Genomic DNA, 7893 nt, shown 5'->3' with positions numbered 1-7893 from the left:
AGTTTTCCCATCCAACAGGTGTTTGTATTCCAACAGGTGTTTGTATTGATTGCATTTATCATACTTTAACACAATTTTTAAGCTTATCAGTGACCATACCCTCAAGAAAAATTTAGGACACAGTATCTTCCATCCTAGACTTTTGTGTTGGCTTAATCTAAACATCTTCTGTGGATGTTAATCAGTTCAATTATTAACGGTCACTAGCAATATTTGTGGCTTAAAATACCTAAAAACTAAAAGAAAATTAGTAAGCTTAGTTCAAAGTTACTTGTTTACTGTTCTCTAAAACATTGCACTAACCAAATTGCAGCCACACTGCACGTAATGTTCTCAGATAGGGGACGAGTTAGTTGATTGTAAGTGGCTGGAAACTGTCATGACTAGAGTTAAGTGATCGGCAGCTGCCATGAATGGATGTGTTAGGAGGGCTACTGAGTGTCACGTACCAGAGATATCATAGGTACCTAAAGTACTATACTCTCCTGTGGATCCTGTCTCTTCTACAGGAAATATGATATCTATCATTATCATAGTGGCATGTCAGTAGCAGCGATAGGCACCCTGTCCCTGTATAGAGGAAAGAGGGACCAAGTAGAGCTCAGGGTGTTAAACTACCCTCCCCCCAACCTACAAGTTTGAGGTGCTATCTTCCATTTAAATGTGAACTAAGCCAGCATGACTCTCAAAATGCTGTGACACATGCTCGCCCAGCTGCTGTGTGATGAAAGAATGGATCCCAATGGGGTCATACTAAACAGCCTATGGTGGAAGTAGAAGATGGTCCCCTAGAAAAAGATGTTAAGCCATCTCTCACCTCGGTGATGATAGAGATGATGGACAAGGAAAAGGAAACACAGCAGGCAAAAGCTTCTCAGCAGTCTGGAACGGTTACTGTAAAGTTTCCGAAGCAGCGTGTTCACACACTGAAGCTGTCGGAAATTACAAACCCTCTCACGACCGAGACCCATGGAAACATGATGCGGGCTGCCATGAAGCACATTCTGAAGGCGGAATGTGCTGCAGCTGTGGGCTGAGTTATGCCTGTCAGAAGCAAAATAATCTCTACACTTGCTGTGACTTTCAATACTGATGTTAGAGATGTTGTACTGGAATTCCTCCTCGAAGACACCAGAGGTAGGATAGACCTTGCATTTGCGTGGCTTTGTGAAGAGTACAGCTTCATGCAGGGCTTTAGCCACCTGCCACCATTTATAAAACATGAGGAGACACCCGAGCATCGGTACGACAAGCTTTTGTGTTCTCTGGTGAAGTCAATCGGTGATCACCCAGGCCAGGAAGGCGAAGATGGCTCATTGTTATTCTGGCTGGTCCTCGAGGCTCCACTGGTGATGGATGAGGCGGTGGACATTCTGCGGAGGATCTGTGGCGACCAGAGCCACATCGTGACCAGCATCTCCCTGCTCCAGGAGCTAGTCGTGCGACAGCCTCCGAGGAAAATTGTCTTCCTGAATGCTCTCCTGATTCACACAGCCCACAAGGTGCCAGAGGTTCGAACGAGGGCTCTGGATGCCGTTACACAGCTCTACGAGTGTGGGGAACTGCGATCAATCATCGAGGAGTACGCACTGCTGTACTTGAGCATCCTCCGCCTGCTGAGCTCACCTGATGTGCTGTTCAGACCGGACCGCAGCCGCCAGAAGTCGACAATACCTGTAATAGAGTGCCGAAGTATGACCGGTGAAGTTGCAGTGACTCCCTGGAGCGAGGAGGCCATGTGTGCCTGCCTGTACCTGTACCTCGCACTGCTGCAGCTGAGGAGATGATTCACGAACTGGCCAGAGTGTACGTGCAGACGGCAGCAGACATGAAGCGAACCATCCTGGGCCTGCTGGAGCAGCTGGTCAGAGGGATGGGCATGGACTCCCCGCAGCTGCTCCAGCTGGTGGAGGAGTGCCCCAAGGGCGCCGAGATACTCGTCACCCGTGTCATCCACATCCTCACTGAAAAGACACCGCCAAGTGCAGAGCTGGTGGCTCATGTTCAACATCTGTACCACACCCGCGTGTCAGATGTGAGATTCCTGATTCCTGTTCTGAATGGTCTCAACAAGAAGGAAATGATTGCTGCTCTGCTCAAGCTCATCAAGTTCAACCCTGTTGTTGTCAAGGAGGTTTTCAACAGGTTGCTCGGCACACATATGGACATACGGAATCGCCTAGTTATATGTCACCACTTACACCAGCTGAATTGCTCATAGCTCTGCACAGAACAGATCTTTCAAAGTGTGAACTAAAGACTGTGATAAAGGCTAGCTCATTGTGCTTCTCAGAGAAGCAAGCCAAGACGTTCTGGCAGTAGTACTGCAGCATCTTATGGAAATGACTCCACTTCCCATGTTGCTGATGAGGACTGTCATACAGTCACTGTCCACATATCATCGTCTCATCAGTTTTGTTATGAATATCCTGCAGAGACTGATCCTAAAACAGGTATGGAAACAGAAGAAAGCGTGGGAGAGCTTCATAAAGTGCTGCCAGCGAACAAAGCCACAGAGCTTCCAAGTCCTACTGCAGCTACCACCCTTACAGCTGAGAGAGATTTTTCCAAGTTTCACCTGACTTGAGACAACCTCTGTTTGCACACGTCATGGCCTTCACCGATAATCAGCGTGCTCACATCCCCAAATCCATTATGGATGTCGTCTTGGGCAGTAAGCCTCAGAATTGACAATTGACATCAAAGAAGAGCCAGAGGACTACAACAGCCGGTCATAACCAGCACCCCCTGGGTTGGAATAGTGGACAGCTCATGGTCCGATTTTCGGATCTGGAGTTTATCCAAACTCTTATTACGGCCCTTGTGGGGCACTACTGCTATGACATGGTAAAAAAAGGATTCGGCTGAATGTGAATGGAGGCAGTCTGCTATGTGAACAGTGCTCAAGAAGGGAATAAGATAAATGAGGCAGGAAATTCAGGAATTACAACGAAGCAGAAGTGGTCATTGTGGACAGTTGGTGACAGTGCCAACACATACTGCAAAGATGACATGGCTTTTACTCATAATGGTGGACAGATGTGGAATGGCATGTGTTGACACTGTTGTAGTTTTTGTTGCCACTGTTGTCCAATATTAATTGTATAGTTGTATGAAGGAATTTTTGTGTCAACAATGCTGATCATGTTTCAGTGTTAAATCAGATACACTGATAAAATTCGATGTAAATATTTAATGTAAATAACAGCTATTGTGAAACCTGATGTGTCCTATATAATGGAAAGCAAAACATGAAGGGGTAGTGGTCTATTAACTGTTGCCAGGTGAACATAAAGCAAGTAATGATACCCTTTATGGAATTGGCAGCAAGGAACAGCAAAGAAAAACCCTTTATGAAACAGGCAGCAAGGTATAGGAAGGAACAGCAGGTGAACTCTGTATGTATACCTGGAGTCTTATTGAGCATGATGAAGAGGCTGTTACAGCAGGCTGAGAGAAGAGGGTGCAAGCAACTGCAGATTGTGGACAATGTTGTAGCAAACAATGTCAGTCGACTGTGATCTGAGGTCATACTTAGGCCATTCCAATGACTCGCAGAGAATGTTAATGAGATCTGCCTTTCTCACTGTTTCAACAAAGTGTACAGTTTGGAGAATTATCCCTGGAAGAGATCATGGCCCCCTTTTTCTAAGTCAAGTTGATTCCCTGAATCAGAAACTTTCACGGTTCTGTGACAAGCTAAGCTGTGACTTCCTAGGGTTGTGACATAGGAATGAGAACTGAATGACCACATAAATTGGTCATGTGTGCACCACATATCAAAAGCTGCTATCCAGGTAGCTGTTTGCATGTGGAGTGCATAAGATGGATTAGACAATTCACCACCCGGTCCGGATACCGGTCATAGTAAGAGAACAGGAAGTATCCAGTGTAAGATCCAAAAAAAGTCCTCCTCTGCCAAAGGCAGGAGTATTGAAATCCTAGTGGTTAACTGCTGAAGCATTCACAACAAAGTTCCAAGGTTTGAAGTGCTCCTAAAAAGCAGAGAAGTTCACATAGGTACAGAAAGCTGGTTAAGTGTATATCAAAGGATAAACTACTGGAAAATGTAAGTGGTGTGTTTATAGTAGTAGATAAGCAATTCAAATTCACCAGGATAGAAACTGAAGCAGCAAACAAGACTGTCTGGGCAAGACTAACCATCAAGAGTATGAATAAATGTATAATTGGGTTTTTCAACTGGTAACCACATTCACCTTCAGATGTGACTGAATGCTTTAGAGCAAACATCCGCAGTAATGATGTCATCACTTCAAGCTACATTAATCATTTAACAAGTGGCTGAAATAAATACAGTTTTGTAAGTCATGGGCATGACAAGACATTTTGTGAAACATTATTAAATGCTTTTCCTGAAAACTGCTTAGGACAAATAGTTGAGGAACTCACTCATGATGGAAATATATTAGACCTAATGGCAACAAGTAGACCCCACTTCTTTGAGATGTTCATACCAAAATTGGTATCAGCGACAATGAGGCACTTTTAACAATGATTCCTAAAGGGAAAAAAAAGACGACAAAATCACGTTCATTTGTTCAACAAAGTAGATAAAGAGGCAGTAGTATCACGTTTCAATGAGGAACTTGAAACATTCAGCTCTTGAAAGGATCATCCAGAAGACCTATGGCTCACGTTGAAAAGAACAACTTATTATGCAATGCACTTGGCAGATACGTGCTAAGTAAGACATATCATGACTTAGTTGGGGAAGTGGGGAGGGGGGGGGGGGTTGAGCTACCTTCCAAGGTATACAGTCACAGTAAAACAATACTTGTAAAGAAACAGCAGCTTTCCCATACTTGTAAATAAACAGCAGCTTCCCAATAATACCTGTAAAACAAAGCATAGAACTACAGGGGGGAGGGGGGGAGGGAGAAGATGCTGACACAAAACTTGAAGAAATTCTGGTTACATGTAAAGAATGTTAGTCATATCAATGTTATGGTCCATACACTGGTTGTTGAAGTGACAAGAACTGAAATTGAGGATAACAAAGCAAATGTTCAACTCTGTTTTCAAATGTTCAACTCTGTTTTCAAATCTTCCTCTACAAGGGAAAATCCAGAGACTTTGTTCCAATTTAGTTCTTGCACCATTGCAAAGATGAGAGATATACATATTAGTGTCAGTAGTAGCTAATTAATACTTGAAATCACAAAAACTGAGCAAAGCTCCAAGGACTAATGGAATCCCTATAAGATTCTATACTGAATTTATAGCTGAGTTACCTTCTTCTCTTAATCATAACATATCATAGACCCCTGAATAAAAAAAACTGTGTGCAGCAGATGGAAGAAATCACAGGTCACACTCATCTACAAGAAAGGGATCAACAGTGATACATATACTACCACCCAAAATCTGTGACAGTGTTGAATCTTAGGATATATTTTGAGTTCAAATGAGATGAGACATCTCGAACAGAATAACCTCCTCCTCCGTGCCAACCACCATAGACTCCAAAAATATGGATCACATTAAACTCAACTTACACGTTTTTTATGTGACACACAGGAAGCCACGGATCAAGGAAGTCAGATAAATACAATATTTCTTTACTTCCAAAAACTATTTGACTCAGTACCACATCCACACTTATTATCAAAAGTACAATTGTGTGGGGTATGGAGTGAAATTTGTGAGCGAACTGAGGATTTCTTTGTAGGGAGGATGCAGCACGTTATCTCTGATGGAGAGTCAAGGACAGATGTAGAAGTGACTTCATTTGTGCCCCAGCAAAATGTGTTGGGACTCTTGCTGGTCATACTGTAGTGGCACCACTATTTATGATAGGGAAAATTAGTTTTGTGCAATATTCTGAGCACAAGTTACAGCCAGGTGGGGGCTGGAGTGCAGTGAGTTACGCATACCAACAGTTGCGAAGTACAATAGAGACCACAGGGCCATCAAATTGGTGAAAGAGTATACGAAGCAGTTTTGCATGTCACAAATCAGAGGCAGAAGGGGCCCACTGGCCAACCTAGCATGTTATGAGTATGTGACGCGAAGCAGAGGCGCACAGCCACATATAAATAGGTGCGGGTTTCTAACGAGATTCATTCAAGTGTGGCAGCTCTCACACCTCGCAGCTGTCACACCACCAGCTACATGCAGCAGCAGAAAGGGTGCCAGCTTTCCAGTCCAATGCGGGTCACTGGTTCGACCCTCTGAGGCTGACGCGGGGTCCGTAGTCAGCCAGCAGTAGGCCACTCCATGGCTCACTAAAACAGGCAGACATCCTGGCTTCCAACGCGTGCCAAAGATATAACACAAAATGGAAAGAAAGAAAAAACCACAAGAACAAAGGAAAGGCAACGAACACTAGAAGGAACAAAAGAGGACAAGAAAACAACAGAGAGATGCTGGAAACAGAAGAGAGTAAAACAAGAAGGCAGATTACAGTGACTAGCCGAACACGAGAATAAAAAGAAAAAGCCAGCCGCTCTCCCTCTCCTCCCAAACAGGCCATGAAGGCCCAAAGATACCAACTGGCCACCGTGACATCCCACAGGTGTCACAGGATGCGGATGTGGAGGGGCATGTGGTCTGCACACCACTCTCCAACCATATGTCAGTTTCTGTGACCGGAGCCACTACTTCTCAATCAAGTAGCTCTTCAGTTTGCCTCACAGGGGCTGAGTGCACCCCACGTGTCAACAGCACTCAGCAGATCGGATGGTTACCTGTCCAAGTGCTAGCCCAGCCTGATAGCGCTTAACTTCGGTGATCTGACGGGAACCAGTGTTACCACTGCGCCGCTCTGCAACACACTAAAACCTCCACAGTAAAAGCACTACAGTGGAGAACACAGAGGGACAAAGGACATGCACCAAAACTTAAATCAAATGATGAAACCCACCCTCAAAAAAACGTAAAACTAAATTAGCCAATGAGGCATTGTTAGATAAAATGAGCTGCAACGAGTCCGGTAACTCAAGATTTCGTCGCTGGGCAGTCAAAGTGGGACAGTGCACCACAATATGGGCCACTGTCAACTGACACTGAGGTGGCAAGAGGTAACTGTGGGACACCCAAGTGTGGCCAATGCGGAGCCAGCAGAGGACAACTGATTCCCTACGAGAGGTCCGCATGGAACACTTCCACACATTCGTAGTGTCCTTAATGACATGCAGTTAGCTGTGTATACTGTTATACCATTCTGTCTCCCTAAGCTGAAAAGCCCTGCAGTGTAAGTCACAACGCAGGTCAGGTTCAGAGATGCCCATCTCCAGAAGCGGTTACCCCAGATAACCTGTTTGGCCAGCCTGTCAGCAAGTTCACTACCTGGTATGAAGGTCCTGAGTTCGAGTCTCGGTCCGGCACATAGTTTTAATCTGCCAGGAAGTTTCATATCAGTGCACACGCCGCTCCAGAGTGGAAATCTCATTCATTACCTGGGATGCCGATGTGTCATGTGATCCACACAAACACCACTGAGCAACAGGACTGGTCCAGGGCATCGATGGACTCCTGGATGGACGCCACCAAAGAGTGTATTGGTCGATAGCTTGTAGCCTGCTCAAGGAGTCAGTACACAGCAGAAATGATTCCTCGGGACATGAACAGATATACTGAAGGGCATGAGATATGGCCACCAGCTCTGCAGTGAATACACTGCAGCCATGAGGCAAGGAATGCTTTCAAGACAGTCTCTGTGGACAAAGGCGAAGACAACATTACCATCAGCCATCGAACTGTCGGTGTAAACCACTTCAGAGCCCTGGAACATTTCAAGAATTGAGAGGAAGTGACAGCTGATACCTGCAGGGTTAACAGAGTCCTTAGGGCCATGTGACAGGTCCCGGTGAAGCTTCGGTCTACAGCTACACACTTGAGGTGTATGTGAATGGACCTTGAGGAGAGGTGGTG

At 45.1% G+C, this 7893-nt stretch overlaps 1 pseudogene; it reads left to right on the top strand.

The window, feature by feature from the left end:
• The first annotated feature begins 764 nt into the window (after positions 1 to 764).
• On the top strand, positions 765 to 2958 carry LOC126273212 (symplekin-like; annotated as a pseudogene).
• Positions 2959 to 7893: the final 4935 nt, after the last annotated feature.

The sequence above is a fragment of the Schistocerca gregaria genome, chromosome 5 (assembly GCF_023897955.1).
Source record: "Schistocerca gregaria isolate iqSchGreg1 chromosome 5, iqSchGreg1.2, whole genome shotgun sequence".
NCBI lineage: Eukaryota > Metazoa > Arthropoda > Insecta > Orthoptera > Acrididae > Schistocerca > Schistocerca gregaria.
The sequence above is the reverse complement of the archived record's forward strand: the minus strand, read 5'-3'. Positions and strand labels throughout refer to the sequence as shown.